The 12,510-nt window shown below is 44.7% G+C and overlaps 1 protein-coding gene across 3 annotated transcripts in view; it reads left to right on the forward strand.

Moving 5' to 3' along the window:
* The first annotated feature begins 1,352 nt into the window (after positions 1 to 1,352).
* The window catches only part of Adgrf5 (adhesion G protein-coupled receptor F5), a 100,447-nt gene continuing 89,289 nt past the window's right edge, over positions 1,353 to 12,510 (forward strand). For 2 of the 3 annotated variants that reach the window (XM_031346732.1, XM_031346733.1), the window contains exon 1: positions 1,353 to 1,614. The gene's annotated coding sequence lies outside the window, so the exon portion shown is untranslated. The remainder of the gene's footprint in view (positions 1,615 to 12,510) is intronic. The other variant, XM_031346729.1, reaches the window with a different exon arrangement.

A 12,510-nucleotide genomic window follows, 5' to 3' on the forward strand; every position in this document is an offset into this window, starting at 1 on the left:
CTCATAGTCTCTCCAGAGAAACCTGGGTTCTCTGGAGGAGCAGCAAGCACTTTGAACGGTGGAGCCATCTCTCTAGTCCCACGTGCATATATCTAAAGCAAAGCAGAGGTATTAATTAAATGAATTATTTGCATAACAACGTGGACAGTGATTTTCCTGGTAGCCTTGAGGAGAGTGGGCTAGAGGAAGCCAAGACATTAGCAAGGAGTCAACTGTTGTGATTTTAACTGACATTCTGTCTCTTCACACTCACACTCTTAGCATTTCTGTCCATGTACCAGCTTCTAAAATACTTCACATCACAAAACAAAACAGGGGTGTCTAAGCCTCTTGATGCCTGTCGATGTTTAACTCACTTAGAATTCCCACCATCTTTCTCTAACTGGGACAAGCCTAATGGATTACTCTGTAATTATACTAAGCCCTGGGTTTACAAAGGCTGCCCTCTCGGTCCTTGACTGAGAGTTCAATGGCAGCCATCTTGAGCTTTTTACACTGTTGAATGTCTTTCCTTTTCAGCTTATGATGAGCTTTACACTTTATATAGAGTAATGATTCTCAACCTCTCCAATGCTATAACCCTCATGTTGTGGTGACCCCCATCCATAAAATTTATATTTTTAAATAAAATTTATAACCATAATATTTTCATTGTAACTTCATAACTGAAGTTTTGCCACTGTTATGAATTGCAATGTAAAAATCTGATATACAGGACATATAAAGACACCTGTGAAAAAGTTGTTTGACTCCCAAAGGAGTCAAAACCTAGGCAGGGTATGAGAACCACTAATGTAGAGGATCCTGCTTACAGCAATCTATGGATCATAGATCATCAATAATTCTTCAAGCCTTGGAACAAAATCGATTAATAAATAAAAGGAGGTTTTTTTCCATGATTAATAACAAATATCACAAGCCTTTCCAACAACAGAGCAGTTTGGGTCTCTCCTGAGGGCAGGGAAATAGTCCTCCTGAGGCTGTTCTGACCTGTTTCTTACGGGCTGCTCTGTTGCATGATGTCTGGGCCAGAGCCAGAAGCTAAGGGGAAGAGGACGAAGGCACCCTTGACTTTTGCAGAGTTAAACACTTGGAGAAATTTCAGGAAGAAAGTACTTTGTTAAAGATAAAAGCAGCGGCCTGTGGGTTCCCTGCCTGTTGCCTCTTCTCCTTATTTTCATGGTTCTGAGCATGTTTATTCTCTCCCCTTTCAGTGGCCAAAGGACAAGTTTAAATTTCTGATTCCCTCTGGGGAGCCTGGGAGAGGCAAGAGGCACCAAATACAGGAAATCATGTGGAGAGGATTTCTCGTTTATTACAGTCCCCAGATTACTTCCCTTCCCCAGCCTCAGCCTCCGCCTCCACCTCCAGCCACAGGGTGCCTCCCAGTTTCCTCCTGCACAGAGGAACAGCCCACAGTTCACCTCTGCCCTGAGGTCTGGAAGCCCGGTGTGAGCCCGGGAGTATCTAACGTCTGATCTGCTGAAACTCTACTCTCCTCCAGTTGCCTGAATGAATGGGACACCCTTAAGTTTCACCTCACCTCAGAGGTCTGCGGGGAGATCTTCTCCATAGAAGTAAATTTGAGGAGGCTGCCCACTGCTGAGGAGAAAGGTAGGTGCTCTTGTGGTCTCTTGTCTCCTTGGATGTAAGCCAAGCTCCTCCAATGCCCAGGGATGGGTGTCGGTCTATGTAGTTCTTCCCCATGGCTGCCTCCACTCAACTTCTGTGCCTTGTGGCGATCAGCTAGCTTACAAGATTGTGTGGGCAAATAGTGGCAGGCAGAGAGTATTATTGATTGTTTTGAGTTTGTTTGCCTTTGGCTAAGAAGAGTGACCAGCCTAGTGCATGAAACACCAAGTCCGATTCGTGTTTTCTTTGGAGGAACATCTCATTAGAGGTTATATGTTTTGGCTTCTGTGTGATGAAGGGGGAAGTATTTGTGAGCTGACTTGCCTTTTCCTTACTGTGCAAACCTCTACCATGATTGTTTTAGTTCACTTTCGAGTTCTTGAGTTAGAAATATATCAAGGTGGATAGAGAATATGCTAGCAGCAATACTGGTGTTTCTTATTTACATACCTGTGCATTATACATTAAAGCCAAACCCCAGAGTATGTTCTTCAGGGATCTGGTGGACATCTGGGCTGTTTTCCAGAACTTTCCTGCTCTTTCTGAGATTTCCTGAAATACATATCCCACAACAGCTACAAAGCCTGGCTTTACCTGCTTTGTATGGAGATCGTTTGAGGGCATGACAGGGCTCCTTTACCTGGATGCCTTTGCTGGATGTTAGTGGGGTTCAAGATGATGCAGCCGAGACCCAGAGAAAGTCGAGGCAGATTCAGATTACGAAGTTCTGAATTGGGCGGGGTGTGGCTAATGCTTTACTGTTTCGTATTGTCCTTATAACCAGCCTTTCTCTGAGGAGAAGTGTTTGGACTGACTTCAGAGACTACCAGCCAACTTACTGAACTCTTTTTGCTAGCTTCTCTTGTTAATTGGTTGGTTGGTTGATTGATTGGTCATTGTAAACTTAGCTTTGGTATTGTCTTTCTCTATTCATTCCCTGTATCCTGCTACACAGTTCTTGGGAAAAGGCAACTGTGATTTTGTAGTTCTACTGAACTAAGTCAAATATAGACATCCTGCTGCCTGTATTACTGCTACCTAAGAGGCACCAGGAACCATTTGTATCCGACATCACTTAAGGGCTCTTTAGAAATGCAAACTCCCTCCACCTCCAGTCTCTTTGTCAGACTTACTGAATCTGTGTATCATCCAGGTTGTAATAAGTTTTTCAGGGTCCTGCCTTGGGGAGGGCAGGTGATTCCAGTTCTGCTTCATAATATCCTTCCAGCCTCATCTCTCCTGACCTTGCTTTCCAACTATACTTAGTGCCACTTCCTTTATCACATGATCACTCTGCTGCCCACCTATGTCTGGGTGTGCTGCTCTCTCTGCCTGTATACTCCCACTCAGCTTCTCCCCAATTACCCATTACAGCCTTAGTTTAACTCTTACGCCCCCACATTCAGCCTACCCCTCACTAAGCACCCTGGGTCTATGATTTTAAGGCATAGGAAGTGCCTGTTGCTACAGGTTTTCTCATCTGTGAAGACACTGGTCTTTTATTTCTGAATTCATAGCATTTGGCATGTCTGGCCTATCCCTTGTATCCAATCAGTATTATCTAATTGAATTGAAGGAAAGAAGTAAGGGACAAATGAATGTGTGTACTAGCCAAATAATTTGAATTAATGACCAGAATGAGATGCATAGTTAAAGTTTTCCAGGAAGATTTTTCCCCCTACTCTTTTGATCAGAGTCTTCATGGATTCAGCTATCTCCTGAACATTTTGAGGATGCTCTACTGAATGCCATGTCGTGCAATTTTTAAAGTCTTCACATCTCTCTGGATAGTTATCCTGTCTGTCTCGTTGGGTACTTCCTAATCCCTGCTCTCTTCTTCACTCCACTGAGTCAGAGACGTGCTTTTTCAGCAGGATGTACTGACCACCTTCCCCCTATTGGGCAGCTGGCTGTGTGCTAGGAACATGATGACAATTGTAACAATGGGAGCCTCAGCAGAAGTTCTTTCATCATCGTCATCCTCTCTCCTACACTTCCCTAAAAGGGGATGGTGAGACTGACAAAGAGCTCTAATGGGTAACAAATATTAACACATGCAGATGAGAGCATCCTGAGCTTTGATACAGTGTGGTTGGGCAGGAAAAAATTGTACCAAATTCTGGGGTCTCTGGCTATAACACTTGCACCTATGGCTGTCTCCCCAGGGGACTTTGGGTCTATAACCTTTCGCTAAGCCTTGATTTTATACAGTTGTGAACAAGGATGTCTTAGGTTCACTCAGTGGACAGAGGCCTTAGAGCCTCTGTTCTCACATTGGCTCATGATTGTTTGAGGGAGGGTCTTAGGTATACCAGGCTAGCCTTGAACTGTGTTCCCAAGAACTATGACCTTGAACTTCTGGTGCCTCTGCTTTCACCTCCAAGCCTTGGGCTTACAGGCCTGCTCTTACCATGCCCAGTTTTTGCTGTGCCAGAAATGGAACCCAGGGCTCAAGCTTGCTAAGCAGGCAAGCCCACTACCAACTTAGCTGTGTTTCTCGCCTCTCTTGATAATTTGAACGGCAATCAGCTGCAGCTTTCTGAGGCAGAGGCACCAAAACATCCTTAGGGAATCTGCCTTTAACTCCAGCCATGGACGTTCAGATTGTCCATCCTTAGGGAATCTGCCTTTAACTCCAGCCATAGAGTTAGATTGTCCATCCTTAGGGAATCTGCCTTTAACTCCAGTCATGGACGTTCAGATTGTCCATCCTTAGGGAATCTGCCTTTAACTCCAGTCATAGACGTTCAGATTGTCCATCCTTAGGGAATCTGCCTTTAACTCCAGCCATAGAGTTAGATTGTCCATCCTTAGGGAATCTGCCTTTAACTCCAGCCATAGACGTTCAGATTGTCTATCCTTAGGGAATCTGCCTTTAACTCCAGCCATAGACGTTCAGATTGTCCATCCTTAGGGAATCTGCCTTTAACTCCAGCCATAGACGTTCAGATTGTCCATCCTTAGGGAATCTGCCTTTAACTCCAGCCATGGACGTTCAGATTGCCCTTTGTACTTCACCTAGGGCACTCCATAGCTACAGCTCCAACCCAGCTGCAAGGAAAACAACACTTTCTATATGCGCCCAGACTAACCACTAGGCTAAGGATGGCCCAAAGCTGCTCAGGCTGTCTCAAGTGACCTCTCCCCACCTCCCCTTTTAACCCTCTTTTTTTCTTGCTCCTCTAACACGTGAAGTTTCCAAATGAATGCTTCCTGGACGTCCAGATTTTCCTCTTGCTTCCTGCTCCGTACGCTTCTTCACCTCTCACTTTCTGTCCCTTTGCGCAGCAGCCCTTCAGCTCATCTCCTAACTCTTCAAATTTCAACTCGGGTCTATGAGTAACAAGCAACAGTGGTAGCCAACCAAAGGATGTTAACCTGCATGGGAGGGTTCTGGTGGATGGCCATGCATAGACTATGGCTGAAACCTTGGTTTATATGATACAATATCTCCTCATCCCCCTTCCTTCCCTTCTCCCTCTCTTTCCCTTTTTCTTCTCATCTACTTCTATCACCCTTTTTGGAGCCAGGGATGCTTGCTGCCCAGGCTGGCCCCCATCTTACTCTTTAGATGAGGAGGGAGTAACCTTGAACTCTTTGTCCTCCTGCCTCTCTCTAAGTGCTGGGATTCTAGGGGAGCAGCACCTCAATTACCTCAACTTTTCCTTTTGGATTGGAGCCTGCTGTGGGGGGTAAAAAAAAGAGGCCATGGAGACAGTTTTAAATTCCTTGTTTGTTACATCCATCAATAGGTAATTGTCATACCTTGCTAAATCTTGATTTCATTCCTGAAAATATGTTCTGACACAAGGTGAAAAGAATTACTTAGCTCACATATATGTAACGAGTTGCTTGACTGACCTACACTGTCAGAGCTGGGGAGTTCAGCGGGTAAAATGCTTGCCACTCAGACTGGAGAGCCTGTGTTTGCATTTCTATCACCTACATAAAAGGAAGGTGTGGGAGTGCACATCTGTAATATTGGTCATGGAGGGGTGGGGAGGGCAGTGGTGGCACAGAGATAAGTGGATGTCTAGAGCTTGATGTTCTCATAATATAACCTAACCAGTGAGCTCCACATGGAGTGATGAATCCTTGTGTCAAAAAATTAGGCAGAGAGCAATGGAGAAGGCACCCTGATGCTGGCTTCCGGGTGTGTGAGCATGCACATACACCCAGTCATGCCAAAGAAAAGGGCTATTCCAGATCTTAAAAGAGACTAAGATGATGAAACTGAGAAAAGGCTCACCCACAGAACAGCGGAAAGACTTGCAGGTATCTGAAGGAAAAGCTATATGTCGTAGCATACAAAGGTTGCCTTCAATTACTTAAAAGGTCACCCGTGTGGAAAAGAGAAGGCCACCAGATCATGGAATAGAAGTTAAGGGTAAAAGATTGCAACTTGATTGGACAGGGAAAAGGGAAGCACAGCTAAGAATTTCAGAGACAGACAGGGGCCAGGTAGAGCAAGGAAGGAAGATGGAGGAAGAGGGAGACCATCCAGATTCCGAGTGGCTTTAAATAGCCACAGGTAGCTATGAGGATCATACAAGGATAGAATAATTGGGATAACTTGTCTAATTTAGGTGGTCAGCTTATATCATTATCAATTGACTCTGAAATTATTGTGTGGGCATCTCGTGAACTGAGAATTTATTGATATATAAATCTGACTAATTATAAGCTTCTAGAACTTTGATTTACTGGGTTAAGGAAATTTATGACAACTAGCCACAGGGGGTGGATAGCTGAGAAGGTACAAGGGGCTCTGAGGCAGGAGAACTGAAACTGAAAAGACCGCCAACTGGGGCTAGCTTAGAGGCTGTGAGACCATAGGGGTGGAGAGTAGCAGTGCATTAGTGCAGATGGTGCCATTTTTTAAAATTTCCAGCAACAGCAACTCAATATGCAGAAGGATTTACCCACCATCAGAATTGTCTAAAAATTGGTGAGTAGTCTTGCAGGGGTGGGGGAAGCAGGGGGAACACCCTGTCCTGGGAAGCATTCCAGCACCCTAGGAGACCAGCCATCGGGGTGTTCCCAAAGGAATGGCTGAATGGGTGGGGTCTGAGCGATGACCTCCAAGGTCCCTTCCCACTTTTGAGAGTCTCATGATGTCAGTGCCCTAATCCAAGCCACCCGATAAAGAACTGAAAAAAAAAAATCACTAGCCTGGAATGACGTGAGCTGACTTTTCACTCTCTAGCCTCATTTTTTGGCTGCCATAATTTAAAAATAGGATCTTTGCAACAATAGATTAAGTCGGACTTCCAGGAAAAAGCGCAAAAAAACGAAATGAGAACAAAGAAGAGGGGAAAAGTTCACCCCAAACCGCTCTTGGGTCACTCTACAAGTTGATCGTGGCTTGGTCCTTGGGTTACAAGTACATTCTTATTTGATGGAAACTGCCATGTTTGGAGACATTTTCAGTCAACACAGAATCGAGCAAATATTACAAGCCCATTTTCTAGCTCCGAAACCAAAAGATTCCTGCAGGGATGTGTGCTCTTAGCCACTCAGAAATCCACCTGCCTGTTCTTCTTGCAAAAAGGACCATATTGATCACAGCCTTTGTCAGCTGACAACTCGGAGATTCCTGGAGACATAAAGGTCAGCGTAAGTGGGCTCAGGCTATCTAAAAATTCTAGGCTAATACTGGATCCCTCATAGACTCAGAAGAACTGGCTATTCTTGCCGTCTGCTCCGGACCCTTCATATCCTTCTAAAGATGCTGGGCTGCATCGCAGCGTGTCTTTGCTTCCTCCAGCCTCACATGGAGATCCCAGGAGAAGGATAAAGAATGGCAATTGCCCTTTCTACAGAAGAGTACCAAACAATGCAGGAGTTTGTCGGGCAGAAACAGAGGCACAATATATTTTATTCTGCAGGGGTTTACTCAGGTTTGCTTTCTTAAAAATAATGGTCTCTTAAAAATCCCTTTGAGCGGGACAGCGGTGGTGCATGCCTTTAATCCCAGCAATTGGGAGGCAGAGGCAGGCGGGTTTCTGATTTCAAGGCCAGCCTGGTCTACAGAGTGAGTTCCAGGGCAGCCAGGGCTACACAGAGAAACCCTATCTCGAAAAACCAAAAAACCAAAACCAAAAAAAAAAAATCCCTTTGAAATATAATCAACAGTGCAGGGCTACATTATAGAACCTTCGAAGACCTATGTGTTTATTTTTAGACGCACTTTGGCTACATAGCATAGCAAAGCAACTGTCTAATGTCCGAAGCACGGCCCTGGGAATTTCCTCTAACAAGGCTGTGTTTCCGACCATTGTTGCAGTACAAAGGGCAGAGGGAGGCTTGAGCAGAGACTCTTGTTAACCCCACCTAGAGGGAACATGGAAACTGTCCTTCCCCCTCAGTCAACTCTACGTGATCTTGAGTGCAGAGGGTCAAGATGGAGGTCGTCCTCCACTCTGGGCAAATGCAAATCAGAAGATAGGTCTGATTTTTTTTTTCATCTAAAAATATCTCAGACACCGGTGATGGCAATTTAAAAATAAAAGGTCTGCTTTCTATTTGCAGCCCAGGCTATACCCCTCTCACCAGTGCTGGGTGCTGGATTCAGATGGAGTTTTGAGACAGGGATGGCGTTTGAGAATACAGGTTGCCTTGTATAACAAAGGGGCTTTTAAGCATATTACAGGAAAATGAAAATCATAAGAATACACACACCACCCTAAGAGCACACACACCACCCCAACATGCATGTAAAGATACTTGCCATTGCAAACACCAGCTAGTGAACCACCCTAAATTTTGATATTGTTGTAGGCCTTGACTTAGTCATATTCAAGATACATATAAAAGATCTCATGTCTTACTAGTTTGGAGATAAATAAGCTAGTATATTATAAACAATCAGACCTTTACTAGACTTTTGATTAAGGTTTTACAATTTGATTCCACATTGCTAAATGTTCCTTTTAAGTAATTCCCATGAAAGTATTTAATATCCAGATTCTAATACTCTTTTTTTTTTACAACTATAGACAAAGAGGTCCAGAATACCCCTTTGCCTAGGTGTGATGGCACATGCTTCTAATTCCCCAGCCCCAACACACAGGACTTCTCTGTGTAGCCCTGGCTGTCCTAAAACTCAATCTATAGACCAGGCTGGCCTTGAACTCCAAGATCCCACCTGCCTTTGGCTCCCTAGTGTTGGGATTAAAAATATGCTGCACCCTGCTTTTAATCTTAACACCAGAGAGGCCGAAGTCTTTCTCCAACTTCAAAGTTAGCCTGGGCTACCCACAGAGTTCCAGGCTACCCCAAGCTACATGGTGAGATCTTCTCTCAGAACTTCCTGAAACCTATGCTGTACAGATACTTCAGGAAGTGATGTGCTTGCCTTGCAAGCATGACAATACCAGTTCAGTCCCCAGGACCCCCGTACAAAGATGGGCGTGGTAGAATCCTTATGGTCCGAAAGCTAGGAAAGCAAAGACAAGCTCACCTTCGAGGCGCTGCTGACCAACCAGCCTAGCCTACTTGGTGGACTCCCAGGTAATGAAAGACTTGAAAAAGAAAATTGATAGCTTCTGAGGAATGACAGGCAAACTTGTTACCACATGCACGTTCACACACATGTGGACATGCACACATCCACATATTCAAACTCAAAAAAAAAAAACCCAACTCTCATTTGGCTTCATTGTCCTTTATATTTTAATCCCCACCTCCACACTCCGGAGGAAGGTATGTACAGCATTGTTTTAAGGTTCAGTTCCCTGGCTTGTGAGGGGGGTCTCATGGGAGAGGAAAAGGTGGGTCTGCCTCGGGTCCACATGCAGCATTCCACGCCTGCCCTGCCCTGTCTCCATCTGTGATCCTAATTCCAGTGGCTCAGGGCCCAGCCTCAGCCCCAGAACCCTCCAAGGCAGCAGAGGGGACCTGGATGTGGTAACAGCAGCTCAGTGCAGGGCTAGGCTATCTGGACCTTGTCGGCAGGTGTCTGTCCAGGCCCTTCCAGGTCCCCAAGATGCAGAAACATGTTTTCTAGCCTTGTGGTGAGAATTCAGGAATGCTTGTAAAAATGCTTTTCTGGGTTGTTTTGTTGGCCGAGTGTTTATTATCAGACACCCCTCAGGGGTTCACAGGGCAGGTTGCAAATGTTCGTGTGCGGCCTGGGAATTTCCTTCCATAGAGGCTATGCTTCCTCTCTTTGTTGTTCCTCAAAGAACAAGTGCGGACATTACTAGAGATTCCTACTCAACCCTCTCCTGCTGCTGCCCCTTGCTTCTTCCGAGCTTGAAAAAGAAAAACTACACCGGAAAGCAAAAAATGTTATGCATTTCAGCTCTGTGAGCACCTGCAACATGCCAGTACCTGTGCACGCGTGAATATGTACTTGTGTATGCATGCACGTGTGATTGTGAGTGCAATCACATGGGTCAGTGGAGAAGAAATAATATGTAATAATACATTGCAGAAAACAAATGTGAATTCACAGTTACATCCACGCACCATATCGTTGTTTAAGACTACTATATTATCACAATATGAATTTCTATGGAAACTGCTAATTCAGTTTCAGTTCCTTCATTGATTCCCCCCATCCCCCCTGCCCCTGCATTCAGAGTGTGCTTGTTGACTAAGGTAGAGGCATGGCAAAATGAAAGATCTTTTAGTTGGATAAGAATGATTTACTAAACATATTTCTGCAACATCACTAAGCAAAAAAGGAGATGCAGAAGTTCTAGAAAATTCTAGAGCATCTGATATGAATATGTGCAGGCATACACTTTCATCCGATGAGGGTGCAAAGAACTCAGACAGTTATCTGAACTAAGGATGGCAAGGGTTAGGAGAAAGTTGGGAGTCCTCATCTTCATTGAGACTCTTCTTTGTTCTCCAGAAACACTGACTGGAATTCTCAGTATTTGTTTGTGCATGTGTTCATGTGTGTGTAGGTGCATGTATGTGTAGGTACATGTATGGGCATGCATGTATGTGTAGACAAACATACGTGTAGGTGCATGCGTGTGTATGTGCACTCGTGTGAATGCATGTGGAGGCTCGAGCTTGATATTGAATTTCTTCCTCCATCTCTCTCTACCTTAGCTTCAGAGGCTGGAAATATCTATATTAAGTCCTGTCACTGAACCTGGAGCTCAATGCAATTTAGCCAAATGGTCTAACCAGCCAGGTCTAATGGATTATCCTGTGACTGTCTCCCAGCTCTGGGTTAATAGGTGTGCACCGCAACACCAGATTATTACATAGTGTCTAGGGATCTGAACTTGATCTCATATTTGTGTAGTAATACCATGCCAACTGAGCCATCTCCCAGCCTATAGTCTCCATTTTTGCAATATAGCAGTATAAGAGGGCTATAATTGACAGAGGACCAGAGAAGTCAAGCATGGTGAATACAGGTATGATAAAATGTATGTGGAGTGATGGGAAAATGCAGGTTCCCAGGCTCCATGTACCTTTGAAATTAGACCCTGAATGATGGAGGGTAGGAGTCAGGGTAGGAGAGTACACATTTTCCAAGCAGCATTTTCTTGAACCTCAGAGTTGGTTGAATACTTTTTCATGTGTAAGAACCATTTTCTAGAAAATACTCCATAACCTTGGTTTAGAAGACTGTTCACAACGGTGACATAAAGGCCCCTCCATGCCTTCTTCAGGGCAGATGTGATGTTAGCTTGTGAATTTGACATAGCCTAGAGTCATATGGGAAGAGAGACTGGATAAGGGATTCTTTACAGTGAGTTGGCCTGTGAGCGTGGGTATGGAAAATTGCTTCTGTTACATGTATTAATGTGGAAAGACTTGGCTCACTTGTGGGTAGCACCATCCCTTGAGGCCCTAACACTTACCAGGCTCAGCTCTGAACACTCACTATGAACAACATCATTTAAGGACTCAGTTACACTACAGCCTCCATTTCACAGGTGAGAGAACTGAGCAAAGGAGAGGTTAAATGACTTGTGATGCTTCCTGAGTTAATAGGCAGTAGACCTTTTACCCCCATGAAGTATGGCGTCACAGCCCAAGTTCTCACTTCTTCTAGACTCTAATAATATGCTAGCTCAAGGATCATTTATACACATGAATTGCATAGTGCAAGGTGCTTGCTTGTAAAGTGGGCAAATACTGCCAATACTACAGGAAGCCAGAGAGCCTAAGAATAGATCTTCAGCAGCAAGGCAGTTCAGCTCCTCAGACAGAAGGAAGAAGGGGCGCGTGCACACAGCCGCGCACGCACGCGAACACAGCCAGGGACGGTCCCTGCAGTAATGACCTTGAACTGGTCCACGAAGGATGAGGGAAGGCAATGCAGCAGAGATGACAGTCATTTTCAGGCATTTATGTAGAAAACACAAGGCATTCACATATAAAATCATCATTTTGTACACCACAAATAACTTCAATTCTTGTCAATTGTGTCTCAATAAAACTGGGTGGAATGGGTAAGGCGTAAGAGAAGGCAAAGCTGGATGTGGGAACAGATGTTATAATGACTAAGGGGATTCACCAGAGATCAGTGTGTGTGTGTGTGTGTGTGTGTGTGTGTGTGTGTGCGCGCGCGCTGGGGAAAAGGAGAGATGCCCCACGGATTGACCCAAGAGCTTGTCTCGCTGCCAGCGTTTTTCTAAGGGCACCGGAAGACTCTGCTCCTCTCACCTAAGAATAGGAACAGAGCACCATTAGAATCTTTTCTACATGAGAAATGACTGAATATGGCAACCCTCTATCCCTCTCTTACTATTAAAGTTCTATGTAGAAACACTGTGGAGCTTAATAGAATGCTAGTTTCCAAGCTCCGCTCCTGGTTTTAGATTCTAGAGTCTGGGACACACACACAGACACACAGACACACACACCAAGACACACCCAGACACACACACACACACACACACA

The sequence above is a fragment of the Mastomys coucha genome, unplaced genomic scaffold (genome assembly GCF_008632895.1).
Source record: "Mastomys coucha isolate ucsf_1 unplaced genomic scaffold, UCSF_Mcou_1 pScaffold3, whole genome shotgun sequence".
NCBI lineage: Eukaryota > Metazoa > Chordata > Mammalia > Rodentia > Muridae > Mastomys > Mastomys coucha.